At 29.7% G+C, this 19,543-nt stretch overlaps 2 protein-coding genes across 2 annotated transcripts in view; one reads left to right on the top strand and one right to left on the bottom strand.

The window, feature by feature from the left end:
• Positions 1-19,543, bottom strand: part of Nna1 (Nna1 carboxypeptidase) — an 80,262-nt gene that overhangs the window by 36,199 nt on the left and 24,520 nt on the right. The gene's annotated exons all lie outside the window — the stretch shown is intronic.
• LOC142319167 (uncharacterized) overlaps positions 482-19,543 on the top strand; it is a 122,725-nt gene continuing 103,663 nt past the window's right edge. The window contains exon 1 of the mRNA XM_075356152.1: positions 482-801. The gene's annotated coding sequence lies outside the window, so the exon portion shown is untranslated. The remainder of the gene's footprint in view (positions 802-19,543) is intronic.

The following is a 19,543-nucleotide window of genomic DNA, read 5'->3' as shown; positions in this document are numbered from 1 at the left end:
AAATTAGCATTTACATAATAAGTAAATAATAATTCAATGAATCTGGCTGCGATCACACACTTTTGGAAGAGTCTATGTATATATCAACAAAAAATAAGTTACGTTATCATAATATATGATGTTTTACTATACATGTTAACAGTAAATTTTTGTACAAGTCACTAATTTTTTTTCGACTGCATTGGCCGTCGAAACCTCTTCATTATGCTTTAATTAAAAAAAAAATACTTCTTTAAGTGGGTAATTGTAATTATAAAGTACTCTTTAACTCAGTTTTCTGTTTGTCAGATTAAACTTAATTAGATACTGTATCTTTCTTTTTTGGTCTAGTTGTCAAACAATTTTTATATTGAATACAACATACAATTTTAACGAAAAAGTATAGTAGATTACTATGATGACTAAATTTTTCGTCAGCTTTTTCAGAGACGATAGGAGCGCTGAATGTTTTGGCATTGGATTGGCGCTGTTGTTTGGATTAGGTTATGGTGAATCTGTTCCTGTATTAAAATTTTATGCGTAATTTCGATGGTTTTCATTTCGAATGATGTTATTTTATTTTTCAAGTTGCTCAAGTGTGTGTAATTTTAATCCTTTATTGTTTATGTGTAAGGGACGAGACATGTTCTTTGTATTTCTGTGCATTTCATGTATTAATTCTGGTTTTGTGAATTTCAAGCAGGAATTTATGGAAGTGGATTTGGTGAATTACTGTTATGTGTTATTTTTGTTCAGATAAGTTGTCCCGTGTTACTGTGTAGCGATAGTTATTGTTACAGCAGTCAAGTTCTTAAACCACAGGTAAATCAGGTTTGTTTGAGTTTTACTAATGACAATTTGTTTTTTTTTATGATTCTGTTTACTAGAGGTTATAGTCTATTTTTCTAACTCTAGAATGTAATAGTAAATAATAAAGTTGTAAATAATATAATAATAATAAAGTCTGTAAATAAAGTGTGTAATGTTTTGTATTGGCAGTTTAATGTATGCTATTGAAGTTTGTAACTAGTAATAAATTGGTTATTATGGATATTTTCATGATTACATATCTAAAATTTCAAAATTTTAATTAATAATAATAATATTTAATTATTAATAATAGTAATTAAATAATAGGTTAATTAATAATAATATTTAATTTTATTAGTATTAATTAATAACAGTTATTTGAGGAAGTAAAGAGTAAATTAAAATGTATCAATACTATTATATTAAGAGTAAGAGGGTGTTTATTTGTTCAGGATAAACAAAAACCTTCATGATCAATCACAACCAAATTTTTACCCATGTTTCTTGGCGTAACTGAGAAGGTTTTTAGATATATTTAATCTCAAAAAAAAAAAATAAAAATAACTATATATATAGTAGTGGAGATTTGCCAGCTGAAGCACAAACTTTTTAATGAACTGTGACTAATAAAACTGAAACTCATACAATTCAGTGAACTGTGAGTATCTATCACTATGTGAACTTGGTTTGAACTGAATGATTCGAATCAATCAAATGAATAATATTTCAAAAATAATAGAATTAAATTTACGTTAAATTAAATAACATTAAATAAATTAAAAAAGTTTCTGTTTAACAATAATGGGCTTCACATCAGGACTGCATGTGAGACTAGAGTGGTGAGGTATGCAGGAACCTCATGCGAGGCTAGACCAATCATCACCAACTGGTAACAATTGAGGTGCCCTTAAGTTACTGTTGTGGGAGGTGCAATGGGGTGCTCTTATAATATCTCTTCAAACAATTGTTCGATTTTCAAAATTCAAACAGGGTATTTGTTAGTTGAAGGGGCATACATTTTCATGCATCAGGTACACTCTCAATTTAACAGATAATGGTTATTTGTAAATTATATGGTTATTTGGAATAACTATATATTATACATATATATATAAAGTTTATCTGTTTGTTATTGCATCAAGTGAGAACCAACCGACCAATTACTTTCAAATTTCCAGGGAAGGTTTTAAGCCATTGACTGAAGCCCTAGCTCTCTTTAAGGTAAATATATTAAAAATATTCATTATTTTTTTGCCCCCAAGAGGGGTGAAGTTGTGAATTAAAGATATTCATTAAGCAAAAATTAGATTAATCCTTTTACTTCATTATTATATTTCTGCTACCATGGCAAAGAAATAAGTTATGAATTTTTTGTTGTCAAAAGTGTGTGTACTTTAGCTAACATAGCTACTAACCCACTAGGCCATAGCCCATAACCCACTAGGGTTCAGTGGTGAATGTGTCTTTGCAAATCAACTGATTTTGAAGTCGAGAGTTCCAATATTCAAATCCTAGTAAAGACAGTTACTTTTATATGAATTTGAATACTAGATCATGGATACCGGTGTTCTTTGGTAGTTGGGTTTCAAATAACCGCACATCTCAACATCTCAGAAATGACTGACCTGAGACTGTACAAGACTACACTTCACTTACCCTCATACATATCATCCTCATTCATCCTCTGAAGTAATACCTGATGATGATTCCCAGAGGCAGGAAAAGTTACTATTATTCTATCTTTTGTTTCTTTTTTAGGTTTCTATAAAGTTTTCATATCATAATTATTATTTATTAGTACTATTCTCACAAGAGGAAAATGTACAGTGCAGGGGTAAGGGGGAGTGGAGTCCTCTGAGTAGATAGGAATGGCAATCGAAGCAAGCTCTGCAGTTGTCCAGGGCACTTGGGAATGTCAGGCAAAATGAGCTCTAAGTCCATGGGGGGGCCCTGAGGAGCCACTGAGTTAGCTCCACGATTCGCCTGGGCTGACCCGAGCCCTGAGAGTCCAGGTTCTAGCTAGAGGACTGACTATGTTTTTATATATATTGTATATGTATGAAAAATAAGTATTTAATTATTTTATATAAATATAATGCAACAAGATGAGAGTTTTGTGTTGGATATTGATAGGAACAAAAAATTTTGTTTAAAAAGTTTTTGTCTAAAATATAATTATTTTGCTTCCTCATGGGCTTACTTTGTAATAAATGTTCATTTTTGATGGCACATATACTATTATTATAAGCAAATAAATTCTTTTTATTGTGTGGTAAATGATCTGAAATGGATTTAGAGATGATATCTTTATAATTTGAATAATCAGTAATGTTCAGAATGCTGAATTATTATTTTCAATGAGTACTAAATTCATTTAACATGGATGTCATTTTTAAAACTTTTTTTTTGTTAACTTTTAGAAATTACAGTCTTTTTTTATGAAAAAGTTGTAATTTATAATTTGCAAACACTGATAACTTTGCACATTAAATTTAGGTTAATTTTTACCTTCAACAGCTGCATTACATTAACATTCATAGACATCACTAGATTCATGTAAGTGCAGCTACATCAATCAAAATTAAAATAACAAAGAAAATACTACATCTATTGATAACCTTCAGATTTTCTATAAATATAAATATTACAAGTGTTGGGTTTTTTAACAATTGTGTTCTGAACTGCTCTGCACCTATTGAAAATTGTTGGGTTCTTCCCATTATAGCACTTTTTTCAGTGAGGTGTCAATGTGTGTCATAAATCGGTGGTTATTAATGGTTTTTTATTCTGTTTTTTATTGTAAAAATTGTGTAGGAGTTTGGTTGCTAGTGTTATGTATAGTTGTAGTTATGTATAGTTGGTTTTAACTAAATGTATAATTTTGTAGATGTACAACATACAGTTTACTACTATTATATTCTAGTTCATCCAAAAATTTTTTTTGTGAAAGTGGATTGAGTGTGCACAAGTCCATTGAATGCAGCATGGCTGTGAATAAGAGAGTGTGTGTTGTGTAAAATGATCAAAAGAATTGTACACAACTCCAAAACAAAATAAAAAGTAACATGTCTTAATAGTGTTTTGATAGTGAAAATTATATCTACTCCCATGTATTACTCAAAAGCCGCCGGGTTTTGACTTGCCACATAAGACATGGTCAAAGCTAAACAGAATATGAACTATTTCCTATATAAATGGGTTAAAACACCGACACCCCTTTGTGAGTGTGGTGAAAATCAAACTGTTAAACACATCACAGAAGTTTGCCCTTGGACAGCTTATGAAGAGAATCCTGAAGATTTCCTGATGGCGACTCCAGAATCAATAGCTTATATTAATTTGTTTGTAATTTTTGACTGTAATTGGTGTTGTGTTTTGGTGCCGCTTCATATTTGACATATACAAATGGGATAGTGAAAAACTGCTGTTTGATTCATTCTGGTTCATTAAAACACAGTTTGCCACATTTTTTAAATGCATATTAAAGGAGGTCATCAGTCATTTTCTGAATGATTTTTTTTGCAGAATGTTTACATAATTTTTTGTAATTAATTAGTTTATAAAAAAATATAATTTTTCAATGAATCAAATATGGACTGATGACAGCCATGAAATCAACAAGTTGATTCAAATCTATTTATAAAGAACCCCGTATTTTGAATAATTTACCTCACAGTCTAATTGAGTTGATCAATTGATATGAATATTATGTAATAGTGGACTGAAAATGAAATTTTCCTACCGCATACCACTTACCTGTTGGGAAAGATTCTATTGATGTGTCGATTATTTTGTTATTCTTTGTTTGTCTTGTTGCTTACCGTATGGTGACAATCATTATGTTTTTATGTTTTTCATCAATATATTTGGTGATCATCTGGAATCCAATTTCATTTTTTATGAAATTAGAGTAAGCTGCTGTTTGGCTGGATTAGTGCTGTTATACGTTTACTTGCAACAGTTCTTCCAACTGCTCCATCCTCTTCTTACCTTAACTGTTATTTGTATTCCTAGGCTGCTATTGATTGTAATCTCAGTAGAAGTTTGGCATTATCTGTCCATAATGGAGGTTCTTGTAATCTAGATTCTGCAAATGTCAGAAGCTGTTTCATGTGTGATGGTTTATTTTATTCAAGGAATTTTTCACCTATTCATGCATAAAAAAAACACTTTCTGCAAATTTTATCATTGATTTGTAGCGATTTTGCTATGGTTATCAGATGAACCTTCATTGTTATTTGGGAGCTACTTTTGTTTCATATCAGGTATCTACTATCCTTCAGTTTAATGACACAAACAGCTAGATAAACATAGATATTTATATGTACTACTGGACTAAAAAATAGACTCTGGATATTTTTGCGAATTGTGGAGACATTTTTAAGTACATTTTTTTGCTGAAAAATAATATTGTTTAATTATATGAATAGTCTGCTGTCAGTAAATTAACCCCATAAGCATGCCGAAATTGGGGCAAGCAGGATTACAGAGCAAGCAAGATTACGGTTGCCAGTTCAACAGCTGTTTTTATTTGTTTTATATAAATGAATAAATATTTGATTCTCATTTCACATAATAATACATTATTATATAAATAAAATCAGGAATGGATAGATTTACTATTCCATGGATAAAGAAAAGAACTGCTGCAGTATTTACCTGGATAAATAAAGGGGAACTATAGTAAAAAACTAATCAGAGCAGCATCAGAAAATGTTCAATTAATGGCAAAATAAAAAAAAGTAATGTGATTAAAATCCGTATTAATAATTTAAGATATAAACACATGAAATAATGTTAAAGTAAAAATGTGAAGATATTAAATAAATAAAACCACATTTCTAAAACATTAATGAAAATATTATTTGAGCAGTATTAATGTACCTCTCGATGAACAGAGTTGCAGAAAATTCGGGATTTAAAAAAAAAATCTTTAATTACTATAACTTAATTTGTGTGTCGTGCGCGCGCGAATATCAATTGTTTATTAACTATGAACCCCGCCCATTTTCAGAAAAATGATTGCAGACATAACCTATACCCATTACTTTATCTCGCTTTTTAATGAAATTTTATTTATTAATATCCCATATTCATCTAAAACGTCTCCATAGCAACTTTACAACAAACGAACACCGGAATCTGATAAAATTCAGATAATTAATTAATTTCGCTTATAATATTGTAGCGTGTTTGGAAAACTTTATAAAATTTTGTATTAGTTGTTACAGCCAGATATTTGTGATGAAACGTTCATTTTATTTACTTCTCACTTTTATTAACTTAGTTTGTTATAAATATTTTTATACATCATCTTCCCAAAAATATTCGTTTATAAAAGTAACAATAAATTTGTATCAATAATATGTAAAAATGATACCTATCATTTTTATATATTAAAAATAATCGATATTAATAACTAATTGTATTGCCCATTTTAAAAATAAAAAAGCTTTGGCTTGTAGTTTTAGCCAGAAAAACGAAAGCAAATTATTCGGAACATGGCCAAGCAATCCCTGAGTCCCAAGTTTTAAGTCCAAACATTAAAATAATTAACTAAAATATTACGTTTTTATGTTTAATTAATTTTTTTATAACAGTTTTATTAAACGAATTGTACTTACCAGATGATATTTGACGACTGAGTATAGCTCCTTCATTGTAGAAATATGACATTTTGTTTTAATTAAAGGAAAAAACACTCATTAAAATAGTTTATTGTATTTTAATCCATCTTTGTTAAATAACAGTATTCATTATTTTATTACTTTAATAAAGTAGAATTAAAAAAAGTTCGATTACTTCTTTTATTTAGAAAAATATAAATAAAATAATAAATCATATTTTAAATGTACTGATATTATTTTGAAAGTTTTAATTGACAAGTTAAGTAATTCCAGAATGACAGATTTTCGTTTACATATTAAAAAAAATCACTTAACTAGTACCTTTAGGAATAAGGAACATATCAGAAAATATTTCATATATCCTATCTTTAAAAAATCATACTCAAATCGAACTATATAATCTGTTTATAAAGATATTTATTGCTAAATGTAGAATATTTAAATAAAAAAATAAACCTAAATATTTAAAATCTGTTTTGATAATATTTGTAAGAGATATATTTTACTGTAACGATACTGAACTACTAATACTGTTGACTGCGTTATGTTATACCGTCGTAGGGCCGATGAACTAATGTAAAACGTATATATTTCATAAAGAAAAAGGATGGTAGAACTGGGTTCCAAGGAGTTTATTGTCAACTTTAACGTAAAGTTATCGATTAGAAACCCCATGTCAGACTTATAGACTCATCCTCGAAGAATAAGGAAATCGAAAGTTGATTGTTAAAACGTTTCAGTTTCGTTTTATTTAAAAGTCATGTATGAATGTCACGTATTACAATATTTTAGTTGTATTAATAAATAATAGAGTAACCTTACATTATTCCATCAAGGTGAAACATATTAAGTTATTAAATTATTAGTTTGTTATATATATTTTTTTAATTTAATAATTTAAGTTTACCGTTACGTATTTTCATACATTATAAACGATAGAATAAAAAAAATTTCTACAATCGTCTTGCCTCCTGAATTTATTTAGCTAGTCTTTCATCGTTCATTCGTACTATATGGCCATCTTATCTATCTTCTCTCATTTTTTTAACCGGTAGGGTTTGTTTAAGCATTCAACGCACTATAAAATCTCTTATACGGTACTGTCTGTTTTTCCCCAGTACTCGTTTTACATGCCTCGTCTCTGATGAAGAAGAAGAATTAATTTATTTATTCGTAAAATAAAAAATTTACTTTTTCTGATTCTATATATTGTTTTTGTTTTTCATCATCTTTAGAGGTTAGGTTTTTAGACTAGTTTCTTAGTTCTTGACCTTCCCATCCTTTGTGATCTCAATCTTCCACTTACTCTTCTACCTCAGTTTTGAAATAAAAGACTTTCACGGGAAGCCCATCAAATTCAATTATTTCTATTTATTATAATCAGTTTTTTTGTCTTCAGTCGTTTGACTGGTTTGATGCAGCTCGCCAAGATTCCATATCTAGTGCTAGTCGTTTCATTTCGCTATACCTCCTACATCCTACATCCTACATCCCTTACAATTTGTTTTACATATTCCAAACGTTGCCTGCCTACACAATTTTTTCCTTCTACCTGTCCCTCCAAAATTAAAGCTACTATTCCAGGATGCCTTAATATGTGGCCTATAAGTCTGTCTCTTCTTTTAGCTATATTTTTCCAAATGCTTCTTTCTTCATTTATTTGCCGCAACCACCTCTTCATTTGTCACTTTATCCACCCATCTGATTTTTAACATTCTCCTATAGCACCACATTTCAAAAGCTTCTAATCTTTTCTTCTCAGGTACTCCGATTGTCCAAGTTTCACTTCCATATAAAGCGACACTCCAAACATACACTTTCAAAAATCTTTTCCTGACATTTAAATTAATTTTTGATATAAACAAATTATATTTCTTTCTGAAGTCTCGTTTAGCTTGTGCTATTCGGCATTTTATATCGGTCCTGCTTCGTCCATCTTTAGTAATTCTACTTCCTAAATAACAAAATTCTTCTACCTCCATAATCTTTTCTCCTCCTATTTTCACATTCAGTGGTCCATCTTTGTTATTTCTACTACATTTCATTACTTTTGTTTTGTTCTTGTTTATTTTCGTGCGATAGTTCTTGCGTAGGACTTCATCTATGCCGTTCATTGTTTCTTCTAAATCCTTTTTACTCTCGGCTAGAATTACTATATCATCAGCAAATCGTAGCATCTTTATCTTTTCACCTTGTACTGTTACTCCGAATCTAAATTGTTCTTTAACATCATTAACTGCTAGTTCTATGTAAAGATTAAAAAGTAACGGGGATAGGGAACATCCTTGTCGGACTCCCTTTTCTTATTACGGTTTCTTTCTTATGTTTAATCAGTTATAATATTTCAATAACTTTTAATCATTAATCCGTAAAATTAGAAGTTGTACTAAGCTCATTTAATTTCATCTCATGTAATCCCGTCATCTATTTCCAATAACTTTTTTTTAAGATAATTTTTCTCATTTAATTCCATAATTTTTTAAACTATCAAAATTCGTACTAGTTTAATTCATTTTCTTAAGGATTCGTTTTTCGTTTATCTAAATAAATTGCATTTTCTTTTTGGGCATTATCCTAGTTTACTCTAGTTCTATTTTCTTAAAAATTTCCACAGTTGTAACAGAAGATAAATTAATTTTTACTCGACGTGCCAGCGGTTAAGGTATTTTTTTTTGTTCTATATATATTTATTTCAAATCTAGGGCCTCTACCATTTAATTCAAATCTTAGTGTAAACGAAACGCTTATTATAGTTAAGTGTAATCGTTTATTTATGTTTTAAAATCACATTTATTTATTTAAATGATTGTGTCATTTGCTGTCATATTTGATTACTGGTGATAATTTTTGATGTAACAGATTCTTTATCTACAATTCAATTACTTTTGTGTTTTTTGATACGTATCTTGTAATCATGCTTTTAAAAAAAATTATTTAATAATAATTGCAGCTTATCCTTCCGACTCATTCAACCGAATTAGGTTATCGGTTTGCTAACTGCTAGTACTAACTTGTTACATCTACCTGGAGGTACCAAAATAAAAAAATCTATAGATAACATAAAAAAAAAAAACTATTCACGATTTTTGTTTTGAGTAATTTTCGTGTAAGTTTTATTCGGAATGGAAATTTAATTCCGGAGGCAAAGGTTTAATCTCTGTTTTCGAAGAACTCTTGTTGCGGTGTTAATCGTAAGGTGTGTTTTTCCTTTAAAAAAGCAACCATAAAAGTAAATTCATGTTTTGTTTTGACGCGGATTTTTAAAAATTAACATTTTAATAGCATTCTTTTTTACCTTCCTAATAAAGTATTGAATCGACTTCGAGATACATCTCAATAAAATTGTATTATTTACTGTCTCGTTGTATTCTCAATCCGTTTAAAAATCTTAGATTGAATAGATGAGTCCATATTTTGTTGTTATGAATTACAGATTTTCTTTACCTTGGTTCAGGATTATTAAAGAAGAAAGATTGGTATTACTAATGATACTTAAAACAGAGTTTAGAGTTAGAAATATAATATTGACCATCAAGAATAAATCCACATTGTCGTTGTTCTCACGAAAAATAAGGGGAAAAGAAAATGCTAGCTTGTTAAAACTAAATGTGTCGGAAGTTGTGATTTTTAATTTGATATTCTAAGTTTATGATTGACAGAAATTTTAATAATCATGCAATCAGACTCGGTTCAATCCTTAATCTGTCTGCTGAAATATAACTATCGGTTAAAAAATGTGTCAATATATAAATTTGAAATTTATTCTGTTGAAATTTGTATATTTAAAATTTAGTATCTTTCTTTTAATTTGCAAAAAATTTAATTAAGTAATAAACATCTGATAAACAAAGTACTTTTTGGTTCAGATTAACGTATAGTTTCTTAAATTATTATATGCCCTCAATAATTTGAAAAATATAATTTGTATTGCGTTGTTATGTCTTCGGATCACAAATTCTAAAGAAATACAAAATTCTGGTATATTCAGAAATCTGGATCTGTTAAAAATCTACTGATTTCCATGATACAAAAACCAAAAAATTTTATTTTAGCCTCAATTAATATTCATTAAAATACACGCTAAAATTGTAACTAGTTTTATAGATGGAATACTAGCTAAACTAGTTTTGTAGATGTAAAGAGAACTAAAAATTAGACTGCAGAACTTTTGTCAGAACAAAATTTTAACGAACTAAAAAATTATTTAAAGGAATTTTTTTTTTAAACTTAACATTCCTTTTAAGTACGAGTAAAATAACTGTTTTTCGCTTTTCTCCATTTCTGTAGTTTATTCTACTAACATACATTTTATTATTTTACTACAGTATAAATGGATAAGATAATGTGTTTGGTTGATATGATTGTTTGGATGACGTGAACCAGCATGACTTCGCCGATTTTCATGAAATAAGTGTCGAGCAGGCTCTGTAGTTGTTCGATAGATACGGATTGGATATATGATATTTGAAAAAAAAATAAATAAATGATAGACCACTTTTTTTCAAGCTAAAATATCAAAATTGTATTAAACCAAAAGGTATTAAATTGTAATCTATAGTGTAGTTTATTTTCTACTGTTATCTTTCTTCAATTATTGTGCTCACCTCGCAGTTACTTTATGTATATATAGAAATACAACTGTTCTTTAAAATATTTAATTTTATCTGTGTTACATAATTAATTATTTGTTTACTGTTAAAGATTTTGGAAAGTGTTTCTTTTAGATACCTCTCGACTTGTTTTTCATGACAATGAGGTCTTTACAACTCCTAAGTGTTGATTTTTCGGCGTACTTTTGGTTTTGGTAATAATTAGAGATAACCTCTTTGACTGTTTGATTAATCGCCTTTAAATATTACACATGTGTGTTGTAATAAAACTTTACAGAAAGTTTGCCGAACATTTTTCTGACATCGGTACTTGGCAAAAATGCATTTTAATTAACGGTTTGATGGGCGGAAAAATTAAAAAATATGTAATTAAAAACATTATTTTTTCCTTTTGACTGATGAATTAATTCACCACGGAAGCGTATAAAGAAGCTTTTACGTGGGAGGAATATGAAGTTGGAGATTTTTAGCGTATGAAAAATGCCATACCTGACCGGGACCTCTAGATGAAAGGCCGAGAAATTTATAAACAAATATTTTTTTTTAGCGAAATATTGTTAATAGTTGAAAATTAAATGTAATAGATTTTTAAACAACTTTCAACAGAAACTCTTGTGAAAATTGTTCTTTATGATTTACTCACCAAGCATGAATTTTGGAAAAAAAATTAGAATAAATTTCATAGGAAATATTTTTCCATAAAAAATATTTATCGGGTTTCTCTTCCGATTATGTATTTTCCGGTAGTTTATATTACCTCAAGATAATATCAGTTCTTATGCGAGTTAAAAATTGAAATTTAAAAAAATACTGACAACTTAGATATTTATTTGGTAATAAATTCAATATATATTAGAATTTACGTCTATTTATTATTAGGATATTTTTTTCAAGAAATTTTTTAAATGTAATTTTTAGATACAAAGTTATAATAATTAACATCAAAACAAAGCACTGAGAAAGATTTATTTCACCCTGCTGAGAATAAAAAAATAGTAGAACCGATAACGATGGGGTTTCTAGAGCTTTAACTCTTTGATCTATGAGAATGACAGCTTGAAATCTAGATCGAAAAGGTTATTTTTCATTTTGTTTAATTATGTTATGACTGTTTTTTATTTTCTTAATAAAAAAATTTCAATTTTTATGAAGGTTAAATTACCAGTTACAAATTGGATCAAACAGTGAAATTTCTCATTTGAATAGGTAGATGTGTTGAGATAGATGGGTTGACAGATCATAGATCGATAGCCTCACAAGTAAAATAAGGTTTCAGTTTAAGATTCCGAAGGAATACTAATAACATAAGTAATGTACGTAAATACAGTACTGGGTGTCCCATATAAAACGCAACCCAACCTTATATTGGTAGGTATTGAAATAATAAAAAGGCACTTAATTTTTTTTGATGCTGTAAAATGTAAATGCAATTTTTATTATTACCATCCGTTACCTTACATTTAGAGTAAATGTTGGAAGTGGCCGCCATCTTCTTGAATGCAAGCTTCAATTCTTTTTACAGCGTTTCTTGCAACTTTCTTCAAAGTTTGTGGCTGGATATTTATTACAGCTTGTTCAACATTGACTTTCAATTGTTCAAGTGTTCGTGGTTTGTTGCTGTAGGCTTTTTCTTTGAGGTAATCCCATAGAAAAAAATCCGCCGCAGTCAAATCTGGAGATTTTGGTGGCCACAAGCCTCGACCGATAACACGATTACCAAAGAATTCCTTAACGAAATCAGCTGTTGAACCTGCGTAGTGCGATATCGCACCGTCATGTTGTAGCCAGCAGTGTCTGTCTTCCTCTTCTAAGAGTGCAATGAACTGAAATAAAATATCCTCATATCGTTCTGCATTAATGGTGTACTCGAAAAAAATAGGACCGATTAGTTTCTTCCGCGATATCGCGCACCACACGCCCAACTTCTGCGGTTGTAATTGTTTTTCGTGATAAACGTGGGGATTTTCAGCACTCCAAATTTTACTGTTTTGGCTGTTTACGCAGCCATCCAAATGAAACCGTGCTTCATCTGTGGAAAATAACGAATCCATAACATTTATTCCCTCACGCAGAAATCGACGGAACCGTTGACAATATTGTAGCCGTTTTTCTTTGTCGGGCTCAAGAAGTCGATGAACCGTTTGAATGCGATAAGGTCGTAATTGTAATTGTTTGGTCGCCCGATGAACAGTTGATTTAGACAAATTAATTTCAGCAGACAAACGTCTGATCGATTTATTTGGCGAGGCGAGTAATCGGTCTTTGGTTTCAGCGACTGTATCTGTATTCAACACTGACGCAGATCTTTTGTGTTCCTTGTTATTAACAGAACCGGTCTCTCTAAATTTTGCGACTAACCTTAAAACTGATGTTTTGTTAGGAGCTGGTTTATCTGGGTACTTATGGCGAAACAAATCTTGCACTGCAACCGCTGATTTCGTACTGAAGTACGACTCAACAATGAAAACACGTTCATCTAGCGAAAACACCATCTTGTCTCTAGCAATACACTAAACGTTATGATTGCATTGTTGTTACTATCGGTAGTGTTCTACTGCGTCGCCGCGATGTTCAGATGTTGGACGAGTCCATTTCACTAACGAGTAGGAGAGGGGAGTAAGCTTGACTTTTGAAATTTCATGGATGAGTGATTTATGGGTTGCGTTTTATATGGGACACTCTGTATTAGTAACATAGGTATGATTGTGATAAAGAAAGTTATTATTTAATGAATCAACTTTTATTTTAATTTAATATATTATATTCTATTTTAAATTTACTTATATTATTTTTTAAATTTCTATTAAAAATATTTCATGGCTCTAAATCAAGATTTAAAATATATATATATAAAATAAGTGCCTCATTTTGTAGAATGTGACTTATAAGTTTGCTTAAATATGATACCATCTTGAACAAAGCACATACTAATATAACTTATTCGTGCAGCTTAGGGTTAGGCTGTAACGACCACGCAAACTAAGCTCAGTTAATAACTTTTCTAAATGTAACTTATCTAATCTGTTTTGTTTTTTTTTTTTTTTTTTTTTTTTTTAGTGGCAGTCTTTAAATAACTATAAGAGATGAAACACAGGATATATTTAGGAATAAAACACAGGATTATATTTAAATATATCACTTTTAAAATTATGTTATTTAAATTATTTAATTTATCCTTTTTAAATATGATTTTTCTGATCACTTCCTACAAATTGTAACTATTAATTAAAAAAAAAATTACTGGTTAAATATTCTGCTGCAAAAGGCAGAAAAACGTAGTTCCTTATTTGAATACAAAAAATATTAATATACATTGTTTCAAAAATGTTGCTACTTGAAATACGGAGTAAATTTAGTTTACTAGAAACCTAGAGTTATTCCTTTATTTTCCAGATCCCTACAACTTTTTTGTATATAATTTTCTTGTTTAAATTTTTGAAATAAAGATGTAATTATACAAAAACCCAAAAAATCTGCGACATGGTATATTTTAAGGTTTTAAATGGATCTATTACCGATTTAAATATGATTATTCAACATAAATCAATGTTGATAAGTAAAATGAAATTCGTTGGGTATATTACATTTTATAGAAGATTCTAATAAATTTTAATCGTTTCTAGTTTTGAAAAATAATTTAAGGTACAGAATCAAATCAATCCGTTACAAAAAAAGAAAAATATTCCCTGAGTTTAAATATGTTTTGCTGTATTATTTTGAAATAAATTTTAATTTTCACTTCCTGATAATCGATTTTTAGATCAGTAAAGGTACCTATAGAAATCTCTGTGTTATTTATAATATTATATAAGGAGGAACAGGGTTTTTGTGTATACAGGATAAACAAAAAAAAAAAAAAATACTTGATCAATCGCAACCAGATTTTTTCCCATGTTTCTTTGCATAACTGAGAAAGTTTCATTTCAAAGAAAAAAAAATTGTGTATTAGTGGAGATTTTCCGGTTGAAGCACAAACTTTAATGAACTACGAACTGTAAGTCTCTATAACTATGTGAGCTGAGTTTGAACTGAATGATTCGAATCAATCTAATGAATAATATTACAAAAATAATACAATTAAATTTGGTTTAATAAAATAATATTAAATAAATTAAAAACATTTCTATTTAACAATAATGGGCTTCTCGTGGGGACTGCGTATGAGGGTAGATTGGTGAGATATGCGAGCACATTGTGGGAGGCTAAACCAATCATCACCATCAACTGATATCAAACGGGGTGCCCCCTGGGGCGCTGTTTTTGGAAGTTCAATGGGGTGCTCTTATAATATCTTTGCAAACAATCGTCCGATTTTCAAAATTCAGACAGGGTATTTGTTAGTAGGTTGAAGACTTACGAAGCTGGTGTAGCCGAAAGGTTAAAGGCGTCAGTAGGTTGAAGACTAACTTTGCATGCATCAGGTACACTCTCGATCTAGCGGATCACGGTTATTCGGAAATATATATACATACAAACTTTGTCTGTTTGTTTGTTATCACACCACGCGAGAACCAACCGACTGTATACTTTCAAATTTTTAGGATAAGTTCTGTTATCCCAGGCAAGATTTTAAGCCATCGATCGAGCCCCTAGCCCTCTTGAAGGTTAAAATTTTAATTATTTTTTCGCCCCCAAGGGGGGTGAATTTATGAATTAAAGATATTCATTAAGGAAAAAATAGATTAATCCTTTTACATTATTATTATATTTCTGCCATCATTCAAAGAAATAAGTTATGAATTTTTCGTCATCAAAGGGTTGTGTATTTCATTTATAGTAGTTAATATTATTCTGTCTTTTATAATTTATTTTATTTTTCAGGTTTCTATAAAGCTTTCATACCATAACTATTATTTATCAGTATTATTCTCACAACATGAGGATAACGTACAGTGCGGGGACAAGGGACAAGCCCTTTGGATAGTTGGGAATGGCGACCGAAGCCAGCTCTGATAGTGTCAAGGGCGGCAATCTCCCTCGAAAATTGGAAATGGCGAGTGAAGCGAGCTCTGCGGCCATTGAGTAGGTCTCTAGGCTCGGGAGGGGCCCCGAAGAGCCCCTGAGTCGGCTCCGGGATTCGCCTGGGCTAACCTGAGCCCTGATGGTCCAGGTTCTGGCCAAACGGACCGGCTAGTATAGTACACATCACATAATATTGTGGATGAGTAAGGTTTGAAAATCTGATGACTACTTTCTGATGGTGTTGAAAGTCATCCGCTTTTTTTTTAAATTTATAAGACGGTAGATAAAATATTGTCTGTTCGTAATTTAAATCAGATAGTGTGGTGTATCATAATGTATTCTCATTACGGAATGAAAGTGCAACATTATGATCTGCAATACAATTTCACAATGTTGCAACGCATGTGTTTTGAATGCTACTTGTAATATACTCTACCAGAAGTCTTGGTCATTACTAAATCGTTTCAGCTATCATGATTCCGACACTCAAGCTATGTAATAATAAATCACCCAGGCCTTAAACTTACCTTTAATAGAGGAATATCCTAGGAGCATGGTGTCGCAGTTGATAATAGGCCAAAAGTTATGCTGCTGACAATTTTGTGTCTGTCCTATTATTATTATTATTATTATTAATAGAAATTATTATTAATTATTTCTGATCCAATTAAGTTTAAACAGTAGGTTAAACAGTATTTAATAGTAGGTTTAATACAGTATTTAACCGTAGGAAGGTGAAAATAGGCAGACATTTGACAGACTGCATAATGTATGCGATTTATCATTATAATCTCAGGCATGTCTTAGCTGTTTATCAGCGAATTTGAATAAATGAGGTCCTACCAGTTTGTTCACAGTAAAATTTTTAACATTTTATTTAAAAAAAAAACCATAATTCGATAAATCTATTTACGGAGTTTTTAATGATTAAACAATTTAAATCGGCGCCATTTTTGAATTTTGAAAGTTAACAGTTTCAGAGTTATTTATTTTTTAGAAGATGTTATTGGGTAAATGTACAACAAATTTTATTAAAATATCTCAGTCCGTTCTTAAGATATATATTTTTATTGAAAAAAAAACAGAAAATAGCGGACAAAGGGGAAAATGAAAAAAGACAGCAGTTTTCCGTATGAACGTTTTTGTTCATTTTGATGTTCTGAATCAGTTTCTTAAACACTTCCCAGGACAGTCTGTTTGTATGCATTTTTATTATGATTTTAAGTGTATTATGTATACAGAGTGTTTATAGAAACCTGTATTTCAAGAATTCTAGGGATGGTCCCGGAAAATGTCCTAATCCGAATTTTTTGAACGATATTTTCTCTATCCATGAAGCCAAATTTACAAAATCGGCCATTCTTTACACTTTAAATAAATAAAACCTTCGTGCCATTTCAGAGAACCGTCATCAATATCAGTTTTCTGTAAACGTATTCCGGGTAATCGCTTATTTGTCTGTTTTTTAGCTGAAACGCTCAATGATGAAACTCCAGTTCAGATCGGGTCCAGTTAGTTCATTTTATTGGGGTGGAAATGAAAACGGGTTTTTTAATCTAGAGTGACTCATTTCAAGAATTTTTGTCATAACGATTTTACGTATGAGCGGATTTTAATAAATAATGTCTCATTTTCTTTGTCATAAAACGCTTAAATTTCTTTGTAATAAAATGACGTTTAAATAAACCAGCGGTTAAAGTTTACATGCTGCCATTTTGAAATGAATCGAGAGATCAGGTTCATTATTTTTATTCAACCTCTAGGTCGCTAGCAGTATACGAAGTTTCAGCTTGATACAGTTAACCATTCCTGAAAAAAGATGTTTATATTCAAAAGACAAAATGGCGGTTAGCCTGTAAATTAAGCGTTTCCAGACATATGTTGATATAAAGGTTTTTCTTTATTTCGATCTGGGCGATCATCCCATGAATTCTTGAAACATTTTTTTATAAATATCTGTATAAAAAGCTAGTATCTATCGAGAAAAAAAATATTTTAAAGTAACTGCTTTAAAATGCTCTAGAATCCGGTGTAGTATAATAATTACGTTAAAAAATAATTCACGTAACCGGTATTGTGCTTTCCTGCTCGTAAGAAATGGAGTCTGATAATTGTTTTCTTTCGAGAGTTATCTGTTCTTTGCCAATTTTTAATTACATTTATCAATTCAACTAATAATAATGTTTTAATAATTGCTGTTGGCATTTTCTTACACAGTATATGTATGCCGTATTTTTTTTTTATAATTTTGGTACAAATTCATTCCTGATTGTAAAAAAACAGTTACTTGAAAAGTTTCCAATAACTGTTCCAACAGTTGCTCTAAAAGCGCACAAATTGTATCAGGAGAAACGAGATATAACTACTTACTAGCCTGTTATAAAAAAACATCTTTGTCACATTTTTACACGTTTCACATAGAATCGAGATAGATTGAGAATTACTCAAAAAAAGGGTACGAGCTTTCATTTTTCTTTAAATATTTTGAAATAAAATTGCATATGTTAACAGAAAATTTAATAGGGAATAAATAAAATAAGATCATCCTCTGATTTTCCACTTAATTTAAAGCAAGTTATTAAGCTTCAAACTAATCAGCAAAGATATAGTACTATTTACAATCTTGGCCTACACTATTGAATTGTTATGTTGTGTTATCTTGAATGCTGCAATTTTTGTTTTTGCAGCTTATTATTTCCAAGATGTTTTAATTTAACAGTAATTTTTTTACTAATGTTATTGTTAATTTGAAATAATATATGTTAAACTATTCTCGGGTATGTAAATTTTTAGGTCCCTGTCAGACCTCAGCTTCCTGTTACAACCATCTTCCACTTAGTAATACGATTAGAGTTTTATTTTATTAATATTTAACGAGCTCATATATTCTTCTTATAAAAAACTATTAAGCATAATTTTTCAATTTTCCACGATTTTATTAAAAAATTAGTTAATTTTAGTACCTTTTGGTCTCACAATCGTATTCTATATCATTCATTATAGTGGTATAATTTTTTGGTGTGTTTAAATGTGCATTTGTTTCTAATGTAAACTATTCAATAAAATTCTATTCTTATTCGCAAAATTAATATGAATAATAATTTTTTATTTTTTTTATTTTTAAAAAGTAATATTGATAGATTAAGTGTATTTCTTAAAGATTTTGATAGAAAAATAAAAGAAAGTAGTAAAGAAACAATAAAATAACAAATATAATTAGGATTACATAACGTAATGAAGCTTAAAATATCTCATGACTGAAATTAAGAACCTATTGACCATGATTGTAATTTATGGATCATGCAAGTAAGTAATAAACTGCAAACTAGGTTTTGTTTGTAGCTAGAATAACTGAAGTGAACAGGAACACGACAGTATTCTAAGTATAATTTAGTTATAGGAATTCAGTAAATTTGTTAATATTATTTTCGCGAAATTTAGTTTGATTCATAAAATTTTGTGTCTCACGACCGTAATATTATAGATTGTATAAGAAAAATTCACATTTGTTTAACAATAGAGAGAATAATTTTATTTTTAATCTCATAAAATTAT

Source organism: Lycorma delicatula, chromosome 2 (genome assembly GCF_047948215.1).
Source record: "Lycorma delicatula isolate Av1 chromosome 2, ASM4794821v1, whole genome shotgun sequence".
NCBI lineage: Eukaryota > Metazoa > Arthropoda > Insecta > Hemiptera > Fulgoridae > Lycorma > Lycorma delicatula.
The sequence above is the reverse complement of the archived record's forward strand: the minus strand, read 5'-3'. Positions and strand labels throughout refer to the sequence as shown.